Below are 19741 nucleotides of genomic sequence, written 5' to 3' on the forward strand. Positions count from 1 at the left end.
ACCGTTCCATAAGCCAGACAGCAAAATCAGGACTGAATTTGAACAGTAATACAACTCTGCAAATGCTTTGTGAGATGAAAGACATGTCCTCTAGAGGGAGTCACCTCCATGAAAGCAAGCGCGCACGCCCTCACGCACACAGTGAGTGCAGGCAGGCAGGCAGGCAGGCAGCCAACCAGCCAGCCAGCCAGCCAGCCAGCCAGCCAGCCAGCCAGCCAGCCAGCCAGCCAGCCAGCCAGCCAGGCAGGCAGCCAGCCAGCCAGGCAGCCAGGCGCGAGTGAGCATCACTTCACTGCGTTGTGGACTCACTGGCACTTGACCTCCCCCCTTGCAGAGTTACTGCTCTGTTTGTGTTGTTGAACTGTAGAAGCAGGAAAAGGGGGGGAAAAAAAATCAGCATTCTTTCCCCTTGAATAATGACAGCGAGCACCTATAAATACATCATCGCTCATTACTGCCACCAGAGCTTCAGTCAACAAGCACATTTAGATATGCTTAAATGCAGAGACGTTGACATTCCTCCTTGTTTGATGAAATCCGAGCAGAGGGCCGCCATCCATCCTCATTTGTCTTTAGCGGCTGGACGTGGATGCAGAAAAGTAGCCGTGTCTGTGGCTTCTGGTTTCCCATCATCAGCTCTTTCTCCTTATGGCACCGCTTCCATGTTTGCCAGAAACAGTACACTTAAGCATAGCCCAGACAGATTCATTGTTTTGAACCCTTTCACCTCCTCCGAGCCTGCTTCTCCACATCCGCATTTGATCCTCCATCGTGGATGGATGGATGGATGGATGGATGGATGGATGGATGGATGGATGGATGGATGGATGGATGGATGGATGGATAGATGGATGGATGGATGGATAGATGGATGGAGAGTAGTACAACAAGTATGATTTTTCATTTACAGTCAGACAGCACAACAGTTTGGACAAAGCACGTGAGAGAGACTTGCTCCGCTAGAAAAAGAATTGGAATGAAATGGTGACAAATTGACATTGAAGGTGTTGCAATGAAATCAAGGGGGGAAAAAAAGGCCCAGCCCCAATGCAGCCAAGCCAAGCCAAGCCAAGCCAAGCCTCGCCTCACCTCTTCTACAAATGATGTGGAAGAAGAAGAATGCTTCTCTTTGTGTGTATGTGGCACTTGGGTGCAGAAGGTTAAGGTCGCTTGGTCAGTCCATGTCCAGTTTGGTGAGAGAATCACTCCACACCTGGAATTGAAGTTGGCCAGGTGTTTGAGGGAGGGAGGGAGGGAGGGAGGGAGGGTTGGTGGCAGGCCTCCTGCACAAGGGTGGATGGATGGATGGATGGATAGACGCTCTCCTCTCCTCTCCTCTCCTCTCCTCTCCTCTCCTCTCCTCTCCTCTCCTCTCCTCTCCTCTCCTCTCCTCTCCTCTCCTCTCCTCTCCTCTCCTCTCCTCTCCTCTCCTCTCCTCTCCTCTCCTCTCCTCTCCTCTCCTCTCCTCTCCTCTCCTCTCCTCTCCTCTCCTCTCCTCTCCTCTCCTCTCCTCTCCTCTCCTCTCCTCTCCTCTCCTCTCCTCTCCTCTCCTCTCCTCTCCTCTCCTCTCCTCTCCTCTCCTCTCCTCTCCTCTCCTCTCCTCTCCTCTCCTCTCCTCTCCTCTCCTCTCCTCTCCTCTCCTCAGCACAGGAACCCTTAAGTGACGAATGAATCAAAGGTGACATCTGTTGTGATGCAAGTTGTGTTCAAATATTGAGAGGGTGTTCCTGCTATGCTCGGCCTTTCTTTCATTTTGATCAAGTTGGGATGTCATTCAAAAGACTGACTCCAAACAATTTTTGGAGGTAAAGGTTTGTTGATTCGATTTGCAATCTGCCTTCATATGTCTGTTCCCTCAGTGACGGACGGCATTCATCGCTCAGGGTAAAGTACAACGGGAAAGTCATCTTAGAGGACGTCTGGATCAAATGTTGAAAGCTTCTTAAAGGGCAAGTCTGGGGCAGATTGGATGGATTGAAATCCATCTGAAATGAATTACACTGGCCGTTGCTGGACTTAGGCTAAATGTCCATTTCATTCCATTCATATGACATCTCACAAATCCACCTATGTCAACCTCCTCAAGGATCCCATGCTCTTAATCCTCTGCTACATCGGGGGGGGGAGCAAAATGTCTAGCAGCACGCAATGAAGCTCCTGCAGCTCAACTATGACTCATGGCATTCACAGATGACACGGCCTGCCCTGATCCACTGTGCTGTTGCCAGTTTACGAGTTAGCCCGGGCGGGCTCAGTGCGGACCACCAGTGCACCTCACTGGGCTTGGCCTCACAAGAAGGTTTTTTTTGTTTTGTGTGTGTGTGTGTGTCTTTGTGATGCGCCGTGGTATAAAGCTGCAAAGATCCCTCTGGCAATCCTGCACTGCATTCCCCCAGCATGAAGTCAACTTTGAGGCCAATAAACAGGTCAGCAGAGGGTGCATGAAAATAGACACGCACATAAAGAAAGGATCTGGAAGGTCCTCAAAAATCATCTTCAAATGTTATGATCTGATTAATATAGACCTGGACAAGACAGGTGGTGGGTGGCAAAACAATGAGTGTGTATGAGAGAGAATATGGGATCGCTAAGAGAGATGGGATTATTTCACAGTGAGAGGGATGGAGATGGTGGCGAAGAACAGATAATCACTGAGCGAGCGACGTCAGCTGTATATACAAGGCAAAGCCCCAAGGGCAAAAGACAAGGGCGCTCGCTCGCTCGCTCGCTCGGTGTTTGCGTGTGACCCACCGTGTGTGCGCCTTTGCGTATGGATGAAAGAGGAGACGAGAGTCAAAAGAGGAAGCAAAGTTGACAGCCTGCCTGACCATGGGAGGAACAAGGATTCTTTTCCTTCAAGTGTCAACATTCTGCATTTGTTCTTAGAGGTTGGTTCGATTATACCACAACGGAATGACACTTGTTTTTGTCTGACACGCCCAAAAAATCAAATGGGACCCTCATATTCCCTCGTGCGCTTGGAACCGGCACCAGACATCTGCTCGGGGCTTTCAAGTCCTTGATGCCATTTAATTGCCATCCATCCATCCATCCATGCATCCATGCATCCATGCATCCATGCATCCATCCATGCATCCATGCATCCATGCATCCATCCATCCATCCATCCATCCATCCATCCATCCATCCATCCATCCATCCATCCATCCATCCATCCATGATTAACCAATATGAATAATGAGGAAGCTCTGGAAAGCACCCACAAATGTGTGATGTTAAGTACAAAACATCTGGCAAACGGTGGTAGTAACTCGTCTGCCATCTGGCTGCCATCTTAAGAGCCATTAAGTCATCGTTCCATTTTGGCATATGTTAATGAGAATGAAAGAACAATTCCAATTCACTTGAGCCGAGATGCTTATTGGGAAAAAAACAACAAAAATAAAAGAAACATTTTCTTGGATTTTTAAACATGTGTTTCAATTTGAATTGGATCATTTCTAAAAGGAAAACAAAAGACTTTGAGCTCTAGTTCCTATTGCTTATTGATTTGTATTGACACAGAATGTAAATAAGATCTTGTACCATAAAAAGAAAGAGCGCAGGCAGGCAGGCAGCCAGGCAGGCAGGCAGGCAGGCAGCCAGGCAGCCAGCCAGCCAGCCAGGCAGCCAGCCAGCCAGCCAGCCAGGCAGCCCGGCGCGAGTGAGCATCACTTCACTGCGTTGGCAGGCAGGCGGCCTCAGAGCTTTGGCCCACACGTGTTTCACGTATGTCGAGCACATGGGGCCAGTAAAAGTTGAAGCAAAAGAAAAAGGCCACTGTCAACAGTGGCTGTTTATAAGTGGTGATAATAGCCTCCATATAAACGCAGCGGTTGGTTAATTGTGCATGTGACCACCATGTTGGAAAAAAGGTGCAGGCCGCCGGCAGCCACATCCATGACAAGAAACACAAAAGCATGGAGCATCAAGTGACAGACGACAGCCCATGTGTCTTTGCATTGACACACGCGCTCAGAGTAAAAATTCCACATTGCTTAGTTGTCTTTTTCACAAACTATCGAAAGGCACTTTGCGCGCACGTGCGTCTATTTCCCGTTCTGTCATTTACCTTGGACGGCCTTCATTTGAATGAAGTGCTTGGAGTGGCCTGGAGATGGCTCCGTTTCATCCTACCGTCACCCCCCAAAAATACAAGAGTGCTTCTTGAATGTTCCAAAAGAAATGCCACCTTTGCTCTACTTTAGCCGTGATTTCACGTCGGTGGCTCACTCGGAGCCGAGCCGAGCCGAGCCGGCTGAACCGGCTCCCGGTCCGCTGGGCCGCCCGGAAGGTTGAAATGCCAGGCCGGTGCCAAGTGCTATCTGTGTTGGAGTACATGCCTTTTTTTTGTTGTTCTTTTTACTACGTGCAATCTCAGTTATGAAACAGCCGGTCATCAGGAATGTTTCAACTATTTGAAAAGTGCGTCATAAAAGGCTGCTTTATGGCATTGCTCTGCCAAGCTGTTTACATGATTTCAAAGAAGTCAAGCAAGCAAGCAAGCAAGCATTGCTTAAGGCATAGGGAGTGAGGGAAGCCCAAGAGAAAAGTGATCAAGTCAAGAGGAATGCCAAAAGAGACGCAAGCTTGAAGACAAAGGATTGCATTTGAGAGCATGGCTGGGACATGGTCATTTGAGATGTCCAAGTCAGCTCCAACCGTAGGAAGTGTGCGTGCGGTGCGGTGCGGTGAGCGTGTAAGCCTTTGATGCATTGGGAGTTGAAAAGTGGAGCTGTTTGCCTATTGAGCTTTTGCTTCCACCATCTCAGTTTAGTCAGGCTCCATCCATGGGAGGTGTTCTTTTCAGGTCCACAGGTGGCAGTTGTTAGCAGAGTGGAGGGAGGAGGACTCAGGTGCGGCTCATCAGGCTGGTTAGGGGAAGGCTTTTAAGGAGCGGGCTGCAGGTGCCTCATTCCCCTGCGTGATCTCCTCCACGCTTGGGCCTCTAGCTCGCGCTATTGAATTCTCTGACCAACTATTGTGTGTTGCATGCTCTTAGATTTCCCACGGAACATCGCCGAGATCCACCCCGCTCTGGCCCAACTCCATGGCTGCTCCTGGCTCAGCTCCTCCCGCTCACCCTCCACTGGTATCACCTCCATTAAATACTCATTCCAGTTGGTTTTCTGCATGTGGGTCAGAACAATTGCTAAAACAATGCCAATTTTCTCCGTCAAGCTGCTTTAACTTTGTATTTGTAACCGTCAGTTTCCTCACGAGCACCTCTGTGCTCCGAGGTAGTACGTAAAAGCGCACTGAGCTTTGGAAGAAGAAAGAGGCTTGCTATCCATCATACCTTACCTGTGGGATTGTTTGATTGGACATATTGTTGAGCCCATAGCTACCCGGCTTGGTGCCTTGGGCCCAGCCTTGGGCCCAGCCGTGTCCCGGCGGCACCTGCTGCCGCTGGACCCTGATTCCGCCTCAACCTCAACCTCTGCCTCTGCCACTGCTCGGCCTGAACTCTCCTTTTTCCCAATAAATGTACGTTTGTTTGGCATTTAGTGGTCCTGCCTCGTATCTGCCAGCATTTTGATTCACAACTTCAAATGACTGATCTGTCTTGCCTCTTTTGTAGAAAAGAAATCGTCTACCTTTCCTCGCTTAGTCAATCAAGATGCTCTGACGCTCGGCTCGTTCGCCTTTCATAATCCTCCCACTCTGCCCTCTTCTTTTTCTCAGCGTCATGGCTCATTGGAAAACAAACATCCTGACCTTAAACACGCACGCACACACCCCAGCGGCAGCACCCCCAAGCACGTCTTCAAAAACAATCCTCCATTCCATTCCATTCCATCCCTTTCCCCTTCGCTTCTCTTCCCTTCCCTTCCTCCCCTCGCAACTATCGGGCTCCCCTGTCAGCTAAGCTTGTAACCTTATCCTACCTGCAGCGTATCCGTTACATGCTTTCATCAATGTCAGCCATTTGGACAAGGTCTTAGAGGGCAAGAAAAAACAAGACGACATTAAATGAGATGGAGAGAGTAGCCGTCTGCTTGGTGGTGAGAAGGCAAGCCGGAACGCGGCCGCCACTTGCCGAGTGGCACAGTTTTGGGACGGGACCGTCCGTCTGACCGTGTAACTCTGGATCTGGAACGTTTAATCAGTGATCGAAACCATGCAACTTCAATGAGAAATTGCATTTCAAATGAAGGATGTTACGGAGAGACATGGCGTGTGTGTGTGGGTGGGGGGGGGATTTGTTTTGCTTCCCCTCCGGCTTGAAGTCATTGATGGAGTGGTCGCTTGCGTGGCGAGTGGCTCACTCAAGGAAGTCGGCGCATCGAATGTTTGAGGTCACGGCACCTTTGAACATTTTCCCATTCAAATGATAATTGATTATAAAGTTATGATCTGTTCTCAGCCATGTCAAACCGAAGGGATTTCTAGTTGCAATCTGCACTGACTAAGCCACAGATTTTGTGGGTGGCTTGATCTTTTCAAGGAGCGTGCCTGATCACATGACTCACGTCCGGCTCTGCTCGATGACTCTTTGTGAAGGCGAAAAAGTGTGACTTTCCTTTTTTGGGCTGCATTGTCGACCAACGAGGGAAGCGTGGGAATGGCCGCTGCTGAAGTGGACGCTGCTGAAGTGGACGCTGTCCGTCCCCTCCTGGCCTCCAGGCCAAAGGTGCAACTGTTGGTGGGGTTGGACAACTTCTAGCATCTCTTCCTCCTTTCCTGTCACATGCTCTTTTTTTCTGTCTAACCAAACCTTTAAGGTCTTGTGCTGTCACAATACTCACATTGAGCAAATCAATCATCTTTAATAGCGCAAGAAGAAATAAATGAAACCAATTCACAGAATAAGAAAAGTTACAAAATCGAAAGTGGTGGAATATAAAATTCTAAGTGGATTAAAATCTGACACAGCCTCTGTGACATGGAAGGGGAAAACCCAAAACCAAGGACACCATCTCCAATCATCTAACAAGTGTGATGAACATAATTTAGCAAATATGCTCGCGTCGGCTGCGCTGAATCTCTTTGCATCACTCCTTGTGCACGCTCCACTGATGCTTTGGAGGACTCCCCTACGAACGTCTGGAAGACGGCACAGCACGTACCACGCATGACTCTTGAGCCTGTTTGTTTCCGTTGAGCGTCGAAAGACTATCCTTTCATCTCTACTGGTGTCTGTCGTCACATGAACGCAAGCAAGCGGAACGTGAGTCTGCAGAGATTTACGGACTTGAGACTTGCTGTTCCCGTGCCCAACTGTTTAAGTGGCCTGCCTGCCTGCCTGCCTGCCTGCCTGCCTGACTGATCTCCTTCTGAGATCTTTGTCTACGGCAGATGTGTGTGTGTGCGTGCGTGCGCGCACAACAACACGCCAGCGGTTGGAAGAAAGTTCCACTTGTTGCGGCTCCCATTTCAGATCATACCGTGCATTCTGGTGATTTCTTCAAGCTGTTACTGTTGACGGGCCTTTTAATAGACGTGACTAAGGCTTATTTGTCATCTTCCAGAAGAAATGCTACCAACGCTCCTAGGCACTTGAATTCCCCTAAACTCTTTTCTTCTGACGTGCCTCATTTTCAAATGTTGGGAATAGTGTCGAATGAACATAGTGTGACATCCTACATTTTGCCAGCTGCAAGTAGGCTTTATAGTCACCCTTTGTTAGGATAGTCACAAAGAAAACACTCTCATTGCTCAGGATATGGTTGACTGATGAGAAGCACTTTATATTCTTTTATATGGACGTTGGTTGGTTGGTTGGTTGGTTGGTTGGTTGGTTGGTTGGTTGGTTGGTTGGATGGTTGGTTGGTCGGTCGGTTGGTTGGTTGGTTGGTTGGTTGGTTGGTTGGTTGGTTGGTTGGTCGGTTGGTTGGTTGGCTCACACTGTCCAGGGTGCTGAAAAGGAATGGAGTTGCAATCCAAGAATCCACAAAGCAAACAGCGGAGGCATCTTCATTGTTTCTTGAGGCTGCCTGAGTACGTGATCCCTCCTTCATACAATTGGCCGCATTGTTCAGGAAGAGTCCTCTTATCAGCCAGTTCTGGTCCAGCTTCAAAGAAATGTACACTATATGCAGTCACCATGAACACTTCGCGCAAGGTTCACCGTGCGGATGCTGGGGCATCTGGAAGATCAGTGCGTGCCTGCAGGTGGCTGGGTGGCATGCGTGTTGTCGGTGCTAGGTCATATGGATTGGATCAACAGGTTCAAAAGTCAATATTTACACTTTTGTATCATATTTCTCAAGGTGCAGAGGTGTTGGGGAATGAAGTCAAAATACTTTATTACCTTGCTTCAGTTGAAATTGGGGCTATTTTGCCATGCAAAGACGAAATGTAAAAGCGTCACCTTTCGACTAGCGCCACATGAGCAAAAGAAAACCTTGGACTGGGCTTGCCACTCAATGCATTCTTTTCTTCTTTGCATGGCTTTGATACTTCAAGTAGTTCTAAAAGCATTTCTTTTCGACTTCCATGTCAACTTGGACTTTTTCGGTCTTTTGAAATCTCACCATCCATCTATCCTTCCATGAAGATGAATACTTTTGACACCAACGTCGACATGTCGTCCACTTTTGCACGGGCAACTGCAACTTTTGTCCTTCTTTTCATCCCAAGTATCACCTTGCATCCTGTCCAATGTTCGGTATTGTGAAGAAGGCCGTGTGCAAAGTCAAAAGCAGAGCGCACAACTCAATGGATGGCACCACATGGTTGGAAAGTGTCTGCGCTGGCTCGCGACGCTGTTGACAGTAGGCGCAGCGCACGGCGCGCGGCGCGCGGCGCACAGCCTGCGCACAGCCTGCGCACAGCCTGCGCACAGCCTGCGCACGGACGGCCTGACTCACTGCGCTGACTCACGTCATTTAATGTTCAAATACTGTCAACAGATGTGTCAGTGCGCCAATAGAAGCCGTACTAAAGCTCACACGCATCCAAAAGCGCGCGCGCGCACGCACGCACGCACGCACAACCGCACAACCACATGGCAGAAACAAGAAGCTGCACCCAGCTTGCATCAAAACTGTTTTTCACATTTGATGTCATTTTGTGTGGTGAGGTACACTGCGCTTTTATTTGATCTTTAAAGCTTAACCCCATTAAAGGACATTCTCGCCTAATGCCGGATACTTAAGAAAACAAAGTGTGATTTACAGCGAGTCTCGTCAATTCCGTGATAGGTCATTCCGTGAGAGCTCTTTTTAGATCCAGATTCTCTGAGCGCAAATCAGTCGTCTTCACAGCTTGTGCTCTTGATTTTGCTCCAACTGGAATGAACATATGGAGAAACGTCATGTCTACGAGTGTGAAAAGAGAGATAGTGTCGATTCACTATCAGACTGATCTGAAAAAGGATGTACCCAGCTGGAAATGTTTAGGAATTAAAAATGTATTTTACTTGTATTTGTTTGGCAGCAGACAGCGCGATGGACTGGTGAATGTTCTCGCCGTCTGTATTTCATCTCAAAGAAGTGTCACTTCAACAGATCTAGATGGTCATCCGTATGTATGGTCTACATTCCACTCGGTTGCATGACGGCCACAAGAAAAGCATCCAGAAAATGCACTTTGGTTACAACCATTCATTGGATAGTTGGCTGTCGTAATATATGGTACTATGTCATTGTACAAAAATCCTCGTGGGTGATTTCTGATGTTCATTTGTCTCTTTTGTCATTAGCGCCTTATGCTATTGGTTTTCCTACTTTGCCAGGCCAGGCTGCTCGGTTGTTCCTTCCAAAGGGTGCAACAGAGCGAGCCTAAGGAATCTCCTTAACTTGGAGAAAGTGGCCGAAGCAAACCATGGCGTTTCTTCCTCAAGACTACTTTGTCATGCCTTTTGGTGTGTTTCCTATGGATGTGAGAAGACTGCAAGTGGTCGCCAGCCAGCCAGCCAGCCAGCCAGCCAGCCAGCCAGCCAGCCAGCCAGCCAGCCAGCCAGCCAGCCAGCCAGCCAGTCACAGAGTCGAGACCAACAAGCAGTCAGTCAAACATCCTGAGGTGGAATCCGACGCACACAAGTTAGGTGAGTGCGCGTGCCCCAGTCGTGTGTTTGGATTCCTTTGCTAGCACGATTCACAAGGAATTCCCAAATTCCAGTCTTCTTTCCACGTGAACTAAGAATGGGATTTGATTGTCAGGATCAGACAGCTGCTTACAGAAGAGCTGCTTTCTTTGTTTGAGAACAAAAAAAAGAAGAAGAAGGATCTCTCGTCCAAAAGACACAAGGTGCAAAAGCTGCAGAGACATTCATTGGCCAGCTGAGCTTCAGGCTATGATTGAAGTCATTTGGAGACCAGCTCATCTTGAGCCCAGTACCTACTGTATGCGAGGGGATAGGATTTGGAAGAAAGCGCTCACTTCACAGAGGAGATCTGTGACATCCGATGCTTGGAAAGCTGGACCCAACCAACCTGTCATGGCACCATTTGTTAGCAGAGAGCAGTGAGGAGAGGAGAATGCTGAGGAAAGTTCAGCAGATGAGCATTATCAATCTGAGGGATAAACACAAAGTCAAGTTGAAATCCACTCCTCCATCTATCCACAGCTGATAAGAGATGGGAGGTGAGGTGCTTATTATCATCAGCCGTTCTCAAATTAACTCCCTGTTCAAGCAAACAAATCAGGATGGGGATGTGGAGGGTCCGTCCGTCCGCCCGTCCGCCCGCCCGCCCGCCCGCCCGCCCGTCCGTCCGTCCGCCCGCCTTTGATAATGAGGCAAGCAAGGCGCGCTGTGCAAACGTTTTGCAACACTGCTCCCATGCTGACACACTGGGCATTTCCATTTTCTTCCACGTCATGCTGGAAGAACATTGAGGCATTTTTAGGTCCAGCAGCTGTAGAAGCACACATTCACTTCCTCAGCCAAGGCGGTATGAGCTGGCAGGTTATCTCCATTTCCATCAGGTTAGCCATCCACCCAGTCCGATCAATCTTCACACTGGAGGAGCGCCGAGGCATGTCCGCATCTACGTCTATACGTTTGGACTTTCCACCAACCTACAAAGGGCAGCTTTTTAGTTTCTTTTCTTCTCACGCACTTTCAAAAATGGAGTAAAAAGCTGGCAACATCAAATTGAGCAGTGTTACCTACCTGAACATCCTATGGCAGTGGATTGATTATCTGGGGGGGGGAAATGATGACAGCACACTGGAAAAAGATCTGGCTAGAGTGTTGTGTATGCTTGAAAGGTAGCACAATGCAACATTTTTGAGGACATGTCATTTGTTTGTGCTTGCGTGTGACCTTGAACACCTGGGTGTGTTTATCGTTCTACCGCGTTTAGAGAAAGGGAAAAACAAAACAAAAAAACTGCACCCGTACAGGAGTTGCCGTGTAACAACATGATGCTGCAGGAATTAAATCATTCCAGACATTCTTCTAAATGTCAGACTGGATCAGAATAATAATTAGAAAAATATTGCTAATGCAAATGCACGCTAGGTACTGCCAGTCATTATTAGAAGACCAATACAGGCGATGGCAACTTCACAGCCAGGCTGCACGATTTGTGTGGAGGAGCAAGCATGAAGACATCAAGTCCTATTTTCTTTTGCCAAAGAAATGTGACAATTTCCTAAGCGTCGAAATCCAAAGTAATGAGCAATTTGTGTTTCCAGGAGCAGAATGAAAGGTTTGCCAAGTGTGCTCTTCCGGGTGATCCCTAATTCGGAGCTGGACAGAGAGAGGAAGCTGTCATCTGGATTCAATCAGCTGTCCCGGAAAGTCTCTCTCTCTCGCTCTCAAAATTCACTCTTCAGCCCTTGTCTTTTTATGTGCGCCGCTTTTCCTTTCAGTCCTTCGTCAACATAATAGGGACAAGATGGCCGGCCGGCAGATACATCCACTCTGGTGTTTCATTTGGAGTGGTGCGGTCTGAAAATCATCTCAAAGAAAAAGGCAAAAGGGACTCAAATCGACCTGTTCCCGACTTCCGAACCACACATACCGCATGAGGAGCGAGGCAAGAAAATACACAATACGTTCTGCGGCCGCTGTGAGGACAACTAATTGGCGGCCGGGGACATGATTGATTCTTAAGTTGCCTTGGTGTTTGGCTGGAGAGATCCATTTTGCTGCTTTTCGACTATTTTACGTCACAAACATTTCTCTGTTCCAAGCCTCCGTGTGGAAATGCATCTGGTGTTTTGTCAACACCTCATCCACAAGTTGGGAAATAAATCAGCCAAGGTTAGTAAATGATGGTCAAAGAAAGAAAGACAACAAGAAAAGACAAATGATCTGAAATGCCTCATTCAACTCTGTCAATTTGGTTTTCTCTTTGCTTCCATTTGTTTCAGAGGCGAAAGGAAAGTCATTTACAGTCAGGGTGTCAAAAGGCCCAGTGTGTTGTGTTGGGTTTGTTGTGTTTGGAAAGCCGGCCGCTGCCGCACCGATAGACTTGCATTGTTAATGCTTGGCCAAAGGTGATGATGGCTGGAGAAACAGATGGGAACCATTTTGTCTCGTATCATTATTATTATATTCCCTCCTTAATTCTTTTCTCATCCTTCTCTTCTAGAGGATGTTTTTCCACCTCCTCTTGACTGCTTCTTCATCCTACCTGCACTCACTGACTGTGTGTGTGTGTGTGTGTGTGTGTCTGTCTGTCTGTCTGCGCAAGCCCCAGCAGCCTCGTTAAGACCTAATCTGTCTGTCTGTCAGTGTCTGGTAATTGGAGCTGTTGGGGGGCCATCCGACCAGGTGGGCGGGCGGGCGGGCGGGCGGTCGGTCATGCGATGTGTGTGTGTGTGTGTGTCCTTGTGTGTTTGTGCCGTTGCGTTTGCGCTGGACAGGAATGCAGGAATGAGTGGTTGGTTCCCACGACGCTGCCACCCATGAGAAAGACATGAGTACTTCAAGACATTTCACAGGTGCAGTAAAAGCATTTGTAAATAAAAGTAGTCGAATATATATGTATTTCTCTGCAGTTGTTCAGTGGAAGTGACTTTTAAGATAGGGAGGCGGGCGGATGGGCTCAATTTTGCCGCTCCGTCATTGGCCAGCAGCCGTCCGTCATTGTCCAGCGTTCCTCTTCTCTATATGTTTGTTGCCGCGCTGACCTTGTGTCTTCACAAAAGTGGGCCTCGTTGAATCTTTGGCAATAGATGTGGGATTTAGCGTTAAGGTCAAATGATGAAGCAGCCAAACTTTGACAAATTGCGATTGTTAGGTTAGGGGGAAGCTTTCTTTTTTTTTCTTATGGCACTGTTACTGTTGCTTGTCATTACTATATCAATCTTTTTGTCTGAGAACCTCCTAAAGGTTGTTGGCAAAAAGGTCTGGTTACATCCTAACTTTGCAGTTGTGTGATTTAACATGTCTGTAACCATCAAGCATATTGTTTTTCATTTTAAAGATGCATGAGGAGTCATGCTTGAGTTATGGTGCGGATTGCAGACTCTTTCATTCAAACGACATTTGCCCATACCCTACCACAATCTTTTATTTCATTTTTACTCACTGATTATTCTCTCTCTCTCATTCTCTCTCTCTCTCTCTCTCTCGCCCGCCCTCTGTTTGGGATCTCCAATAATTGATTGTGACTCCTGCGACGCAGTTGCGGTGGCTTGCTAGTTATGTGACTGTTTATCTCCTGTGCACACCACAGTGGGACACGAATGGGAGTGTTGCAAAAATGCATAATAATTGATACCAGCAAACCCTATTCCAGATAAAAGTCCGCAGGGATAGCGTCAACATCCCTTTTGTCAAGAATAATGGCCGGCAAAATCCCAGGCACGCACACGCTGGAACGCTCCAAAATACCCCGGGACTTTACTACAGCTACGATGTAACATTGTGATTGAAGCACCACCATGTTTTGTCTTACGCCTCGCCTTGCGGTGGGTGTGGTGACTTTCATTGTCCCGTTCACTCCTGTTTGCTCTCGTTTGAGGTGCTTTGATTTTGGAGCTGTGGACTTCCCTTTTCTGTGCGCAAGCCTTCTGCAGATGTGGATCTTTTAAGACAGCAACGTTTGGAGAGGCGACAGCTTTGAAAGTCTTGTACTTGGCTACCAGACTTTTGAGGACAGGGCTTCGAGTCTTCATCTCATGTGGTGTGTGTGTGTGTGCTTCAATGCATCCTTTGTCACACGCAAAGTGATTGGCTCGCTCCATGGGAATTTTCCCAGAAGACAATAAGAGCACACTAGCGGATGGCTATCCATGCAGGGGCCATCCATGGGGCCTATCGTACTAGTCAAGCAAAGAAGAGGCGTATGGTGGCCTTGGCTAGAGCAGATCATGTATTCATTCCACTAGTATTGACTTACACAGGTGAAGCGAAGCCAAATAAATAGCAGCTTTCTTCAGCTTTGGAAAACTTGCAATTGTTGTTTTTACAGGCACATTGGTGATGAATGGTCTCGGACAAATGAGTCCATTGATTTAGGTGATAGCTGTTAGGGTGGTGCTCACTCTAACTTCTTTTGCAAGAACCACACTGGAGACAAGTTAGTCGTTTCAGACACCCGCAGGTGGAGAGTTCATTCGTCGCGCGTTCGTGACTTTCTGCTCCTATAATGTAATGTTGTTTGGAGCCTTTTTGCTTTTTGGGTGCAAAATCCCAGCGAGTGAAAAGGACAACCTGTGCATGTGGCCTGTGCCGTGCTGGTACAGTACACACGCATTCTGGCTGTGTCGCGTGTGATTTGATGGATAAATAAATCAAGGAAATTGGCATCACCATCACGCATGGAACAAACCGAGTCCACAGTAAATAAAGTCGAGATGGAATCATAAACAGTTGGCGGCGACGGCGGCAGATGGAGGAGAACACCATCTCCTTTGAATTTGCAGTGAACAAACTGTTGTGTGTCAGTCAGCACTACATGCAAGTTGATAGCCGCAGCTACTGGAATGGAGCTGGGACAATGGCGCACATGGGCCGTCACTTTGTCAACATGTGAAAAAAATCCCAGGGCTGCCTGCCTGCATGGCTGCCTGCATGGCTGCCTGCCTGCCTGCCTGCCTGCCTGCCTGCCTGCCTGGCTGGCTGGCTGGCTGGCTGGCTGGCTGGCTGGCTGCCTGGCTGGCTGCTTGCCTGCCTGCCTGCCTGCCTGCCTGCCTGCCTGCCTGCCTGCCTGGCTGCCTGCCTGCCTGCCTGCCTGCCTGCCTGCCTGCCTGCCTGCCTGCCTGCCTGCCTGCCTGCCTGCCTGCCTGCCTGCCTGCCTGCCTGCCTGCCTGCCTGGCTGCCTGCCTGCCTGCCTGCCTGCCAGCCTGCCTGCCTGCCAGCCTGCCAGCCTGCCAGCCTGCCAGCCTGCCTGCCTCCCTCCCTGCCTGCCTGGCTGGTTGGCTCAGTCAACAGCTGGTATGCAGGAAAGCTGTGAGATTCATTCATTAGACAAGCTCATGCACTACATCATTACTGTCAACAGCTGCTGAGCAGGCCATTGGAGCACCCAAATAACATCATTATCGCAAGGATTCTTCAACAATGTAACCCCCCCCCCACACACACACACACACTTTCAGTCCTCTCCCCTCAACAACTTCAACAACTTCTTGCCCTGGTCCCACCACCCGCACCACAGGGCCACCACCTTTCTTCACACTAGCGAGGTGGCCTTTGACCTTCGGGGACGTGTCAGGGAGAAGTCAGGGGGAGCGCCTGTCAGTCGACGCTGGCTCAGGGGGGTAAGAGAGCGGCGGGTAAAGAGTGAGAAGCGTGCGTCAACCTCTCTTTATGTGCGCCTTTAAGGGGAGGGCTTTTTTTTCTTCTCATTTGCCAACCATTGTTTGGTGTTTACAGTCTGTGTACGTGTGTAAAGCGGTGCAGATGGAGGCGAGATACAGCTCGTTTAGGGGGGAAAGTGTGTGACCCTCTCGTTAATCACCGCTGTCAAAGTGGAAGAGTCAGTTTGAGATTGAATTTGCTCTCAGCTCATAAATCAGAAGCTGAGCGCAGGGAGGCAGGCAGGCACTCACTGGGACCGAGGTGTGTGACGCTCGCCGTTATGGCTTTTCCCCAAAACCATTTGCCATCTTTGAATTGATAAACTGCTCGACAGACAGCGACACTCTTAAAACTCGTGCCCTTTTCAAAGTAGGGCCTTTGCCGCTTCCCGCTTGGAGCCCCAATGTTTTGCTCTCAGAGCCCGATACTTTCTCATCGTGAGAAAGGGCAGGTTAACTGCAGCTTTGTACACTCAAAACCATTTACTGTGTTTATTCATGGTTAGCAGGCCACATGCACACACACACACACACACACACACACACACACTGACTTCAGGTGCTAGGAGATGGTTTACTCCCACTCTCTCATTCCGTGTGTTTGTTTGAACAGGAGGAGGCAGGGAGGGTGGTCATGGGCTGGGGAGGGGGGGATCCCATCCTCAATTACTGGGGAAGAGCTTTTTTACGAGCCTTTCTGGCTCTGCACGCAGAGTGTGAACTAATGAATTTGGAAAAGTCTTTACTGACTCATTTACAACCGACTCCCCATGTTGGCTGGAGCTGATACGTTGAAAGTTGCCCCTCCATCATTTTGCCCTGTCTTATGGAGCATGGCAACTTGAGAAAGTTGCGTGCATGTCGTTTGTGCGTTGCAATCGATCTGGTGGCAAACGCACCAAACGCCTTTGACATGACATCAGCGGCAGAAACGTTGACGTGCTCTGCGCTGGTCGAAAGTCTTCTCTACTTTCAGCCAACAAATTGCGATGGTGCGCTAAAACAAAAAGGCCGGAGCCCCCAGCATTGCACGGCGCAGTCTGCCAAAGTAGCAAAAATGCTCAAGTGAACTTGCCCTGGCATGAAAATGATGATGATGATGATGATGATGATGCCGTGCCAGCAGCCCGTTTTTACGCCACGCTCACAGCACACAAAGTCGAGCCCGGGAAGGGAAAAGCCTTGTAAAATGCTGATGTTTCTTTCTTTTCTTTGTGGTCATTGTGATGTAGGATTGCGACTCATTGTGTGTGTGTGTGTGTCTTGTGTATTTAGCCCTTGAAATTGATAATAGATAAGAAATAGCTCAATAACATAGGCCCCTTTTTACTTCCCAAAAACAATGCACTTGAATCTGTTTTTCTCATTTGAAAGCTTTCAAGGCACTTGAGATGATGTTTCACACCCACTGCATCCATAAAAAGGCATTCAGAGTCATATTGGGCTAACATGCTGGTCTCCAAGGGTGGGCTCTGCTCTGCTTTGCAGTGTCAGGTGGGCAGCACTAAGTGTATTGAATGACTGCAGCGCAAGTTTACAAGCCTAGTCAACTGCTCCAGACATCCTCCCAAAACATACACAGGGTGCTTTGCTTGTCAAACAGACGTCATGCTGTATATGTGCTGCTGCTGTTTCCTATGCGCAAGGGCAACTGGCAGGCCCACAAAACAGCAAGACGTTGACTATGAGAGATCCTTTACGCCGTTCTGATTAGGCAAAACAGCAAGACGTTGACATCGTTTACGGCGCGCTGCCTGCCTGCCTGGGGGCGTGGGGGGGGGGGGGGGGGGGGGACATCCACACATGGTGGAAGATACTGTGGCAATAGTGCATACAAAACTTTGCACTTTCTGTACTGCAGCTATTTCAAATGGCTCCAAAATATGCCTGAGACTAGAGACTAGCCTCTGGGAGCTGTGGAGCAGGAAAAAAAAAAAAAAAAGTGATCTCAGTGAACCCTTGTACATACTTGCCGTTAAATGCCGCACATCAGGATGATACTAAATTCCTGTCCACTTTATATGTCGTCATCGGGATGAAAAATGGTGCGCTGTGTGTACGTCGTACCACGGGGGAGAGTCTTACCGCAAATTCCTGCAAGGAAAGAAAGAAGAAAAAAAACAAAACAAATCAGCACGTTTGAGTTGAGTTTTTCTCAGGCAGGGCAACAACATTGCACTTGGAGGATTTGCTCCATCTTTGCGCCATTGAGTTCAATGAGGTCAAAGGAGTCAGCAGCCTTGGTCACATTGGGCAACATGAACAGGATGACGGACGGGAAAGTGACACACACACACACACACACACACAGAAGTTGTGAATGTGCTTTGGTCACCACACATTTGGCCCAGGCAGTTTCCACCAGGTCTTGGCAAGACTTTCATGTTTTGGTGCACAAACTGGCCGTGTTATGAAACGGAATCTCCCCATTGTAAACACGTTTGATCGCTGCTTTTCAGACTACTGAACCGCAAGTGCTGTGCTCCAAGGTGAACATGCCAATAGGATGCTCTTGCCTTTGTGTGTGAATGCGTTTGTTCTTGTCACCCCAAAACAAAGTCCATTTTTGAACAATACATTTCCTGCGATACTGTGGAGCAAGTTAGCCCGCCAATCATGAAAGTCTGCGTGTAGTTGAAGCCCATTTAACGACATTGATGGGGCATTCTGTAGGTTTAATCACCCAGTGGATTGCTCATCCAAAAATCGGCATCAGCCTCCAAAAACTCTGTCATACGATCAAGACAGTTTGGAAAACGCTGACCAACTCCATAACGGTGTGGCCCTCCCTCCCTCCCTCATTGGATGAGCACATTTGCATGCTTTCAGCATGCTTGTGTTTGAGATCATCGCTGGCTCTCTAAATTGCACTTGAACATGACCATCTATTTCTCCGTTGGCTTGAGGCTTCACCTGATCTTTTTCAGCGTGTCGCAATGGTAATACTATGTGCCGTGCTGTGAGGATGTGTTGAAATGCAAAGTTATGAAGATCAACAATGATTTCTATCAATGGCTTAGCCAAGAGTCCATCCAATAAAGTGAAAGGGCAAGAATTTCCATGTTTCCTGCCCATTTGAGGTGTTCCTTGGGCAACTCCGTTTGTGTGCTTTCTCAGTGTCTTGGTGGTGAATTCATAGTTTGGCTAAATGCAGGATCTGTAATCGGGCCGGTCTAAAAGAGCCTTGGATATTAGGGCTGCTTTATAAAATAGGACATTTCTTCTTCTGCTTTCTCGTCTTGATGGCAGCAAAGCAAAGGCCAACGTTGAGAGGGACGTCTTTTCATTGACATCATATGTGAATGAATGGATTTTGAAAGTGTGAAATGGCTGCAGTCAATGTGGCAGTAACGTGCTCATAGGCTTCTTTGCACGTTTAGGAACACACGAGCTTGACTTGGAATTGAGAAAAAATCAAATCAAATCTGGAGGGCAAAGGAATGCGAGAGGAGGCTGCAGCTGGCAAAGAACCTTTGAAAGTCCCAGCCGTCCGTCCCTCCGTCCGTCTGTGACCATACAAGGCGCTGATGACAAGGCCGAGATGGCATTTGCTGATAGGGGCTGCTCATCAGCAAGGTGCACAGGTGGGCCGGGTTGTGGCCGCAAATAGGCAGAGCCATTGTAAAGTCAACGCGCTTTACGTCCGACTGACTGGACATTTTACGCCACCAATCAAATTGTCGACAACAAGTCATACAGGCGATTGGAAAACGAGCCATGAGTGATCAAAGGCTCACGGAAATACAGAGAAACACATTCAACAAAAGCCAGTAGGCATCAAGCATGCCGTTTGACAGTTGATGGACGGCTGAGACTTGGACCTGAGCGCATCCCAATGCTGTCTTTGTTCAGCCGCAGTACCACATCTTCTGACCTCGGAGCATTTAGTCCCTTGTTTGTCATCGTTAAATAGCACCCAGGTATACGAAGCTCTGACATTGAGAAATACACAGGTGGAGGTGACTTTGGTTCCCAATGCCGACAAGGTCCAAATAAAGCCTCACTGCCTCACTTGCTCGGGGTGGGCCCAAAGCGGATTCCCAGACTGTGACAGACTTTGGCTCTCCTCCTCTAACGTAGCAGGAAGAAACAACAA

Source organism: Syngnathus typhle, linkage group LG10 (genome assembly GCF_033458585.1).
Source record: "Syngnathus typhle isolate RoL2023-S1 ecotype Sweden linkage group LG10, RoL_Styp_1.0, whole genome shotgun sequence".
NCBI lineage: Eukaryota > Metazoa > Chordata > Actinopteri > Syngnathiformes > Syngnathidae > Syngnathus > Syngnathus typhle.